This window comes from Boleophthalmus pectinirostris, unplaced genomic scaffold, assembly GCF_026225935.1.
Source record: "Boleophthalmus pectinirostris isolate CB_2022bp ecotype Guang Dong unplaced genomic scaffold, ASM2622593v1 HiC_scaffold_1, whole genome shotgun sequence".
Taxonomy (NCBI): Eukaryota; Metazoa; Chordata; class Actinopteri; order Gobiiformes; family Gobiidae; genus Boleophthalmus; species Boleophthalmus pectinirostris.
In genome coordinates, this window is record NW_026570970.1 from 25,041,033 (window position 1) to 25,053,285 (window position 12,253).

The following is a 12,253-nucleotide window of genomic DNA, read 5'->3' on the forward strand; positions in this document are numbered from 1 at the left end:
AGTGAAGACAGCGCCCCCAGGTTTGTGGAATGGGCGCAGTTATTTTAAGGTGTTTGTTTTGCACAGTGTGGAACCATAGGCCAGACAGGAGATGTCATCATTCTACTTGAGAGCCGTATATTTATGAGTTGGCCGGCTCATGTTCTATTTATACCCCACAGAGGAAGTCCCAGAGGACCGTAGCTGCAGGCAGGGTCCGTGGGTGCTGAGCTGAAGAGAGCACAGAACGGGGAGGACGGATAGAGATGTACACCCAGCCAGTTTTAGGCTACGCTGACAATTACTGAGTTCACATTGACACACATATCGTACAGCCACCAAGACAATGGATCAAGAGTCAGGGCATCTGAGATAAAACCATCAGATAAATGAATCCTGTTAAGCCATTTACGAGGGCTCGGAATCACTAGCCCTCACAATCCGATATGATACATGATGTGATTCTGTGATGTATGACCAAAATGTAACGCTGTCATTAGGGGTGTAATGATATCCAAGTCTCATGATACGATATTGTCACGGTACAGTACGGTATTCATTGCGAAACATTGGGAAAGCTCACGATATGGTGGGGATGCTCACGATTAGGGATGTAACAATATCTAAATCTCTCGGTACGATATTTTCACAATATACATCTCATGGTACGATATTTATTGCAATATTTAGTGGAGGCTTACAAACAAAACTGTGAATATGCTACGTTTTCCTCTTTCCTCTTGCCTTGACAAGACTTAATCCAAAAAACTAAGACTTAAAAGTGCTTAGAACTGTTATTTCTTCTTGTAGTCTAGACTGAAATGGAGCAAAGGATCATGGTCTATGTAGTTCCCTCTGTCTTATTTTAGCTATTGCTGCACCATAACTCTTAATTTAAGCAAAGAAACTTGTAATTTGATATATTGTGAGGGTCCACGATATTATTGTGAGAACTTCGGCGATACGATATCAGGATATTTCGGTTATTGTTACATCCCTAGCTGTCATAAATGTGACAAACTGCAAGGCTGGGCATATAGGGGCATGATAAAAGGCATTAAATTATTGCTATTTATTATTTTTAATTATTTTGGGTCTCTATTTAATTCAAATTCCATTCGTTGCGCAGCCCTATACCTCACTAAATTTACTGTGGGTTAGAAACTGACACTGACAGAACTTTGCTTTTGACTTCTTTAATACCAGAAAAAAAAACACTACATCATTGTTATTTCACCAAAATCCAAATCTGTTTTTATTGAATCACAAATGACATACACTGACAATATTTACATTTATTGGCATGCATTTATACACTGCCACTTGAACAAAAAATATGTTGTGTTTTCCACTATATAATTTAAATATGCTCAAATGTCTCTTGGTGATATAGCGTACTTAATCTAATACTTGCGTAGACTTGGAGCAGCCTGTCATGTAACACCTCTAACTACACATGTTACGAAGTGTCTGAGTGGAGGCGTTTCATTTGTCAGCGGGCTCATGGAGAGTAAGGAATACACAAGGTCTGCTTTTGCATATTCTCCCCTGCAGGAGTCTTCACACCTCTTATAAGTATTTTTTTTTTTATGATTATTTTAAGGGAAGTGAAGTGCAAATTCATCTGTCTGCAGCGTTCAAAAGGGACCAAGTCAGCAGAGAATAGTTGACATGAATTGACAATATAAATGCAAAGGACAAGTTGTTTTTAAATGTGGACCATAGCAGATGATACGATAATAATAAAAGGTGTATATTTGGTTGGAAATGCTTATGAAAGCGCAATGGATTTTTGTTGCACTTTTATTTTAACTGTGCATCGAAGAGGAGAGTAACAATTTGTGCTAGTCCCAAACCTTGTAATTCTAGTTGCTTCTAAGATACATTTGTTTTGTCCTCTGCATTTGACCCATTCCTCAAAATACCACTGGGGTAACAGAATCAGGAGCAGACCCATCTCCAGATCTTGAGCTAGACTTGGTTAGGACTACCTAAGATGGAGCTTTTTTTGTGTATTGTGCATATTTTGGGTTGATGGGAAAGAAGCACCAAGGATTTGAATGTATGGCAAGTAGGATTTTTATTTCATATTTAACAACATTGTATAAGGTCAGTACATTCAAATCAGATTTAAATTTTACTGATAACAATTGTAATTCTCACTTACCGTAATTTCTGGACTATAAGCCGCTACTTTTTTCTCACACTTTGAACGCTGCGGCTAATAAAACGATGCAGCTAATATATGGACGGATTCTTTGTTTGGCACATCATCCATTCATATAAATGGTCTATGGTTTGGCAACACAGCAGGTTAACATGAAGTTGCTACACTAGTTAGCAATATTGTCAGCACACTCAAATAGTTTATTTCTGTGTGATAAAATAAGTTATGATGCTAAAGTAACATTAGTTAGGGGGATACGTCTTACCCGTATGCACTAAATGCAGGTGAGTACATAAATAACTAGAAGAAATGTCTCAAATTTCAGTAGCCGGACATCCGCTCATACCTGATTGACAGAACTAGCCCCGCCCCCGAGAGAGTCTGAAAACTGCTGAAATCCTATGAGAAGCGGCTCTTGCAGGAGACATGCGCAGTAGAGCGTGGGGAAAGAGGGGGGATTTGAACAGTTATTTTGTGCTTCATGCACACACCCTCCTCATGGAAAATACAAGAAGAAATGCAGATTATGCAGCTTTTAAGTTAAAGGCAGTTGATCTGGCTGTGGAAGAAGGAAAGAGAGCGGGCATCAATGCGTCAATGGTGACATTTGGTGACAGCAGCGTGGCGAACTGACTCAATACAAAAAGATGACAAAAGCTTTCAGAGGCGATAAAAGCAGATGGACCAAACTTGGAAACGTTCCTGAAAACGTGTACACCTCTGGCTTATATTCAGTTGTGGCCAATATATGTACAGTTTAAAAATTGTGTTAAAATTTAGTTGATGCAGTTTATATTCAAGTGCGCTCAATAGTCTGGAAATTAGTAGATTTAATTGCAAATATGTACATGGTGTAGAATTTGTATTTTGTGTTGTATTGTATTTTGGCTGTCAGGCTAAATTTGCCCCTCACTTTAAGTTGCCAGATCCTGCGACTATTATCAGTTTCATACAAACCTAAAATGTTGCTCTGTGATCTAAATACTCACTCACAAAAAACCAGCACCTGGAGCAAATCATTCATCATATTACAAGGTTAGAATTCTGGATCCTCTGAGCTTTCATATTGAGGGTAAGTAGGTACAACTTGTGTTTTTGTCCTCAGTGCAGGTTGAAGCAGACATATTATGCAAAAAAATGACTTTTCAGAGCTTTTAACCATGTTACAGTTGTTTCCACTCACCATTAACTCACCCGAAGTTGTATTTGGAGTGAATTGAGCAAACTTTAATGGCTTCTTTTCAAGATGCCATATTGCTGATCAATCCCCATTTTCACTGTCACCAATTTTATTTGATTATTTTCTTAGCTGGTGACATGCGGATGGTTCGGCAGCACTGCATAGTCATTTTGGTATAAAGGGAAAAAAAAAAAATCTGCTGCTCACTAGCATTATCTGCATCTATCCAGTGGAGGTGTCGACTCTTTGTCTGTACCCATTTGGCACTGCAGTTTTCTAACGTGGGAGTCAGCGGTCTCGTTTCTTTTATGAAGTCATTTTAGATTAACATTGCGATAAAGCAAATTATAACATAATGATCCACAACTGTCACATATTATAGCTATACAGGAGATATGAGCACAATATGTCTTCTTTAAGGAAACCCAGGTTCAGCTGTTATTATAGAAACTCTTAAAAAACTGCACACTCCCTACCCAGCATTTAATATTTTCTACACTCAATCTGTAAATCAGTGCACATTAAAGCTGGTTATGTTTTTCTGTGATCTCAGAAGCAAAAATCTGATAGGGGAAATATATTATGCAGTAGATTTATTATGGAGATATGAATAGATGTGAATGTTATGCCTTAGGAAGCTGAGGTGAAGATTACAGTGGTATATCTGATAATAGTAGGCCACCCACAGATGTGTCAATAGCACTATATGTGTATTTCTATCTCACAAAGGAAGCTCTAATATTGACTGAATTGAAACAAGATTGTCTTTGAAATATATGAGGGGTTTTATGCAACACAACTCCAAATACGGCAATAAATTTAGATGGGCGAAAGAAATGCTATGATGAATGGTTCCTTTATTAGTAGTAGTAGTAGTTTATAAGTAAATGGATCACAAAATGACTTCAAATATGGAAAGTAAAATTAGAAAAAAAAAATAATAATAATAACTGAATTTATTTACAGTTCCACTATTGGCATTCAATTACCAATGGGACTACTATATCTGGCTAGGCAAGGAATTGTTTTATATAGGTTTATACAATATTATAGCAGTCCTTTTGCTCAAATTTCTCTGTAAGTCTTGAGGTTCAAGTAGTTCCCATTTGAAAGATTATATTAAAAGATCTTTTGCTTTAGCTTAGCTCTTTTTGCATATTAAAAATAAATAATTAAATACAATATATTATTCTTAATTTACATATCTCCAAAACAGCCATTTCTTGTGATCATTTCTCTTTTATATATTTCCATCTCTATTTCAGAAAGTGCATGCAAATAGTTCATAATATTATTAATATTTCATGCCTTTAAATAGATCAAAAACAGATCAAACAGGCTGTGTGGTACATAACTATGCCTGGAGTACATGCATGTTACATAATAATTACCAGAGCTGCATGTCCATTTTATCTTCAGGTCTCAGCGTGGCGCCTCTTCGTGGCTGCAGATGATCTTGTATCTCTCTCTTTCTTTCTCGCTTTGGCCTTGTTCTGGTCAATGAAACGCGCTAAAATCACTCAACATTAGCTGTGTAATCGCTAATGATAGTGTTGCATGACCAAACAGCCTTCCTTTTTACTCCATTCATTTGTAATAACTAGCTTTCCCACAGCAATGATGTTCTAATGGAGATGAATCCATGATATTGTCACTGATTAAAATTTGTGTTGGCATAATGAGCACCCAGAGGAGCACTTGTGAAGCCATAAGTGGACATTTTGTGAGTGACAGACTGAAAAGCTGTTGAAAAGAGTTGAAAATACATTGCAAATCCAGGCTAAAATATGTGTATCATTGTTTGTGTGGTTAGCGTAGCTGAAACAAGACAATAAGTGGTGGAGGACAATGTTGTTGGCTGCTGCTGATCATATTCGGCTGTAATGAGTCATAACATGTGAAGTAATGATCGACTATAAACAAGCCCCCGGAGAGACGCTCCATGCTTTCACACAGAGGGAGCAGGGAGACGCCAACTTTTCACACTGTATTTATGCTATCACGGACAATATTTGGATTAGTGATATCTTTAAACTTGATCCAGACTAAACCAGTACTGAATAAAATCAAAAATCTAACTAAAACTAGGACTGAATTACAAATAAGCATAATTTCTCATATGAACTTAATTTCTTCAAAATGAGGAATGTGCGTTGTCATGATTATTAGGGTTTTTATTAGGATTAAGTTCCCTTTTGGGCTGCTTCATCATCAATAGAAATACTCACTAATCCTTTTATTTTATGTATTTATTTTTCTTTTGCAATAGAAAAAGATGCAGTACTGGCAGGTGGCAGGTACCCACATACCACCTGGGCGATATATATATATATATATATATATATATATATATATATATATATATATATATATATATATATATATATATATATATATATATATACACACACACACACACACATATATATATATATATATATATAAATATATAATATATAATATATATAAATATATAAATATATATATATATATATATATAATATATACAATACACACACACACACACACACACACACATACATATATATATATATATATATATATATATATATATATTTTTTTTTTTTTTTTTTCCTCATATTGATAATCACAACCTTCAATTTGATTTCATTTAAAGGGACAGTTCGGAATTTTGAACATAGGAACTCATTTCCTAGTGAGCCAGAGTGTTGGAGACGTGTGGAGACACTTTAAAAAAATTCCATCCAGTCCTTGTATTTGCAGAGGTCACTAGTGCTAGGTTAGCACATGTCAATGGTTAGCCTGCCACTTAAAACAGTCTTACCCACTCCACAAAACACCTGAAGTAAATCTTTTATTCCTCCAGACTGTCAATATAAATGTCTGTATTGATAGAATAATGTTTAAACTAAAACTAACCTTGCATCGCATGAATCATCGCATGTTGAGGGACTATTTTCTCTTATATCAGTCCGCCGCTGCCCAGCTTTCTATCAGGAAGTACAACTTGCTGCTGCTGCTCAGACATAAATTCTTCAAATGCAAGGTTGGTTTTACTTCTAAAATTATTTTATTAACACAGACAATTACGTCGACAGTTGGGTGTAATAATAGATTTCGCCTGCTTTGTGGAGTGGGTAAGACTGTTTTTAGTGGCAGGCTACCTGTGACCATTGACATGCACTAGCCTAGCACCAGCGACCTCTGCAAATACAAAGAGTGGATGGAATATTTTAAAATTCTCTGCATGTCTCCAACACTCTGGCTAACTAGGAAATGAGGTCCTATGTCCAAAATTTCAAACTGTCCCTTTAAATGTGCACTTTGTAGCTGTTCTGGTAGATGGTCACCATAGAAATGTTGCTCAGAATGTTCCACAGTATGGCATTAAACTTCACAGAGACAAGCACAATACAGGGTTTTCCAGGTATTTTTGAGCAGTAAAAACAATTGTAATTGAACAAATGCAGTTCCAATCCAAGTTTATTTTTATAGAACATTTTATAAACAAGACACATTCCATAATGCCATACTGTGGAACATTCTAGACTTTCAGCAATAACATTTTCATGGATTCAAGCAGGCCACAACGTAGGCCTGATCTGTTGAACTAAAATGTATTTAAATGAAACAAGACCCCTGTAAGACCCCCGATTACTACAAAAAATGCATATCTTGTACAAACCTATAGTGTCACTTCTACCACAGATAGAGAACCACTGCATTAGCCAACACCACAAATGCTCAAAATAAGGCACTGTATATTTCTTCCTTGTTTTAACAACTCTCTATCAACTCTATGTGAAACAGTTCCAGCTCCAGTCCGCCCTCTGTGTTACAGCGCCCACACACAGATTTTCAGGGTGCCAAAAAGCAGGTGAGGTCTGGCAGAGACGGCAGGAGCTCTGAAGATGTGCAATGACATTCACAGCGACAGTGGAGAAATGAAAAGTGACAAGAGCCGGAGATACTGGAGTTTAAACTACTGTGGAAGAGGCCATAGACATTTTAGTCATGCAAAACTGGGCCACCTGAAAAGAGCAAATATCCAGTAAAAGAATGTGCTATTTTTAAAGCCGAACTAATCTGACAACATTTGAACTATGAACTAAAAGCCAGAATTTCAATACAGCCAATTTAGTTATTTTTACATTGTGACCATAGAATGTGTAGTTCGACAAGGCCAGCTTTGTGGGAGATTAGATATAATACATGCTTTTATACTATTTTAGCCATTAGACAACTTTAGATTGTGCAAAATTAAAAAAAAAAGGTTGGAGGATGAATTCTTAGTTTTACATTATAGCATGTCAAAATGGTTTGGTAACCTGTCAGTCAAACTTAAATCACAGATTTTTACCGTGACTAAAAGAGCAGGTAAAATAATGGATGTGGCCCCTAGCTTACTTCAGCAAATTTTTGAGGAGACTGTTAGGAAGCTAGGCAGGAAGGTGCGAGTGACCCAATCCATGTTCTTCACAGTCAGTCTGAGTTGATGCCATTAGGCAGAAGGTTCAGGGTCCAAAACTGTAAATTGAACAGATTCAAATATTCTTTTATGCCATTAGTTGTTAATCTGCTAAACTCAGATAGTGCAAGTAAAAAGTAAAAGTAAAAGCCTTAGGGAATGTAGAATCAAAACTGCACATCGGACAAGGGAAAGTGCAATCAAAACTGTGCATAGGTTAGGGGAATGTGCAATCAAAACTGCACATCGGACAAGGGAATGTGCAATCAAAACTGCACATATTCTTAGGGAGTGTGCAGTTACTAATTGAAAACAAGATTACAAAGAACTTGCCTGTATAGAGTGACTCAAAGGTCCTGTCTGCACATCACTCGTGGTCATACTTGGTCTTTTATTCATGTTCTTAGGTGAATGTTTGTACGGTGCTTTTGTTGTTGTGTTGTCCTGTTTTTTAATAAAGCGTGTCCCCTGTCCCAAGATGAATTTCTCCCATGGGAGACAACAAAGGATTATCTTAATTGTTTTACAAATAAATCAAAGGAATATTATAGTCTTTATGTCATTTTTAGAACTATACTTATCCATGGTTTCATTTTAGACCTGTTTAATTTTCATAATAATTCAGGCCTGACAGTTCAGGTGGTACTCAGAAAGCTAAATATTATCTTGGATAATTCTTGGTGTAGGAAAAATTGAGAACCATTGATCTGGAAGGAATACAAGTTGCTAAATGGAGTCCAGTCCTTCCTGATAACACAGAAAAACAGAAATATGTGGAAATCAATGAAATAACAGATCTCATGTTACAGAGTGGGCCACATATACATCTACAGTAGAAAATGATACTGTGTGTGGTGGCACTGGATATGGATAAAGAGAGCTCTGTGTACCATTATTCTCAATCTGGTTTCCTCATAAACATAATGAACGATGCACTCCATTAAACAGTGACTTTGTCCAGGCTACATCGGGCTGCACATCTGGAACAAAGAGCTGGGGGAAATGTGCTTTTATAGACACTGTGAAAGCTCCTGGTCTCATATCACTTTTTATAATGGCACCATGTTTTAGCTTACTGCGTATTGCTAACACTGATTATTTGTGCTTTAAACGGCTTATGTTCAGTATAATGTAATATTTATATTCTGCTCACACTTAAACTTGCATTGTGTATCTTATGGTGGAGCGTCCCACGCCGTGCTTATCTAATATTATAGTGTTGCCTTGAATGTTCCACAGTATGACCTTTAACCATACCATGTACAGTGTATATATAGGGACTAGGGATGGGCATGATTAATCGATTAATCGATAATTGATCATTAAGAATTTCATCGATTACGTTAATTTTAATCGACAAACCGAATGTAGGTTGCTGTGGGTAGCGTGACCAAACAGGGTCCATACATGTGTCTCTCTGCACTCAGAAGGAGCGAGCAAACACAAACATTCGGTCAGTCTGCAGCGTGCTGAAGCACACATGTGTATTTAACGATGATTTGTACAAGAAATTCCAGGCTTTCCGTTACGTTCGGGACAAGTGGGAGGCCATGTGCACAGTGTACAAAGTAGGAACATATATTTCGATGTCCAGTGGGAAAAAGCTTTACCAGGTGAGAGTCGCGCAATGTCGATGATGAGTCCCCCCCGTACGGTGTCCTGGTTTTGACAAACGCACATATGGTGACACTAACCTGTATTCCACTGAATCATGTCTTTTAATCCGAAACTGACCGCATCAGCGACACAAGAGCTGTAGTTTTATCTTCGCTGAGTTTATGCAAATTAGCGATGCGGTTTTAAGTTTCGTTTCTATGAGAGTTGCGCAAAACTGAATTAAACACATTATAATGTCAAACGGATTGATGTGGCTCTAGAGTCGTTATGGTTTATATGTCGTAAAGTTGAATTTATTTATGCAGATTAGTAGTGCAAATAGTAATAATAATGATGATCATTTTAATATAAAAACGTTAATGATTAATCGATAATCGATCGTTAATTCTTCCAACGATCGATTAAGAAAATTTCATCGAATGCCCATCCCTAATAGTTACATAGCTAAATGGCTAGCCGCCGCAATCCAAATAAAAAAGTGAGCATGGGCACGCCGCCGACTTCAGCCCCACATCACTTTGTATTGAAATAATGTTGTCCCCTTCTATCTAACTGCTGCTGTCAGGCTCCTCATTTTGGTCTTAAAATGTTCACATTAGTCATCTATATGATCCTTTCCATGTAGATTCCTGTTTCTATTCCTAATATGGAACTCATCTCCAAATTCACCACATAACTTCTAGGCTTGTTGAGCTTCTTTTGACTGGAGACTGAACACTATGGGTTTATACAGTTTATGCCTTTAACCTATTTATCTTCATAGTGGGAATGTAATGATATCCAAATCTCACGGATTTTCACAATATACGTCTCACGGTACGGTATTTAATGTGATAGTTTGTGGAGGCTAACAAAATTGTGAATGTGCTACTTTTACCTCTTAAAATGCCTTGACAAGAGAAAGAATAAGATGTAAAAGTGCTTAGAACTGTTATTTCTTCATGTAGTTTTCATCAAAATGGAGCAAAGTATCATGGTTAGGGTTAGGTTTCCCTCTTTTTTTAAGCTATTGCTGCAATGAATTTAAACAAAGAAACTTGTGATTTGATATATTATCATGGTCCATGATATTACTGAGATTTTTGGCGATACAATATAACGGTATTTTGGTTATAGTTACACCCCTAGTCCATAGTAATCCCACCCAGAATGCACATGAAATTGAAGAAACACTATGAAACATTTCAGGCAGAGCATCATTAACATCTCCGTGGAGAAATCAGTCACCAGAAAAGTTCAAAGGTTCAAAATTCAAGGTTACTTCGGTTGTACTGTATGCAGATTTGTTTTGCAGTGAAATGAGACAGATGAACCAAACAATAGAATGTGATCCTGGGAGTAAAAGAAACAAAGGTAGGCCTATATGTTGAAATGTGTGTGTGGAATTGCTGCTCCATCTCCCTTGATAACAATCTGAAACCAAAATATCTTGTGAATCTAGTGGAGCTGTTTGTTTCCATGCTTGTCAGTAAAGTTCAGAATAAAGGTCAAAATCAGGACTATTTATTTGTATTGAAATTGAACTGAACTTGACTCCATGAAGTTAGCCTTAAGAAGAGAATGTCGATTTTTTGACAAGAGATTATTTTGTTTTTAATACTTTAACACTCGCTGTCTATTGCCATTGCACAATCCCCAATTTGTTTTCCCATCTTTATTTAACAGTGTTATGTTGGCATGAACTCAAAGGTAATTCCAGGAAAGCCGTGTCGACTCTGGTTCATTGTAAATCACTTGTCACCGGCAGACTTTCCTCCTGAATTATTAAATCCTCTGTCCTTGAGACCAAGACAAAATACTGTCAAGGATGGCAATATTTTCACCAGTCGAAATGCAATGTTTTTTAATACTGGCTGCAAGGTGAGAATAAATCACTGCAAGCCCGATATAATTGAATACAATGGAGGGGATACAGCGCAGGTGTAATAAATTCAAATTCATAAACACAAGAGCTCACTGGTTAATAGTCGGCATAATGAAACATTTTGTGCAGTACAAATAGTTTAAGTCCTGAGCCAGCAGCAAAAGAAAGGTTCAAAGCAGCAGCTAGAGGAGACACATAGAAGGGAATGGACTGCTGACAACAATCTGACTCTAATCCATCAACTCCAAATTGTGTCACAAATGCCAATCTAGACCGTTCCCTGTTGTATACTCATAAATATTCATGTAACTCGCAAATTCTATTAATACTCAAATGTTTAAATGAACGTGCTTATGACTGGTATTAAAATATTAGTAGACGACGTGGGGCTTTTGTTTTGCTCATGTTGCTAATAGCTGTATCTGTCTCTGCTTTTTCCAGTGGTGCTGTTGGATACCACGTCTGTGCTTGGAGAGCTGGGATGGAAGACCTATCCTATCAATGGGGTATGTTTACATTCATGAAAACCCACATAATAGGCATTTGTAGCTATACTGTACTGGTAAGAGATAATATCTGATTTATACGCATATATTTCTGTAAAATATCGGAGCTTGCACAATCCTTACACCATTCACAACTTTGCATAAATGTGTAAGGGTGTAAGAGTACTAATTAGCATCTGTGATTTTACACTTTTACTAACTGCAGCTAAAACTGGTATTGAAGTATCAATACGGAAAATACATAATATGGAAAAAATACCTTGGTTTTACTTTTAGACAGGTTTTGATCTGTATAGTGAGAGCCACCATAGTTTAAAATGTCTATGAGCAATATCATACTGCTTAATACTTGCATCACAAATTTCAGCCTTCCAGTAATCACACAATGCATACTGGGAAGGATTTTCTGAAAAAGTGAGCATCAAACCGCCATGTTTGTTTTCCCAATGGAATGTGTCTATTGTCAAAGCCGATCTTTTCAAGTCTTTTG

At 36.9% G+C, this 12,253-nt stretch overlaps 1 protein-coding gene across 1 annotated transcript in view; it reads left to right on the plus strand.

Moving 5' to 3' along the window:
• Positions 1–11,703: 11,703 nt before the first annotated feature.
• Positions 11,704–12,253, plus strand: part of LOC110156043 (ephrin type-A receptor 6-like) — a 186,121-nt gene continuing 185,571 nt past the window's right edge. Inside the window, exon 1 of the mRNA XM_020920227.2 lies at positions 11,704–11,763. The gene's annotated coding sequence lies outside the window, so the exon portion shown is untranslated. The remainder of the gene's footprint in view (positions 11,764–12,253) is intronic.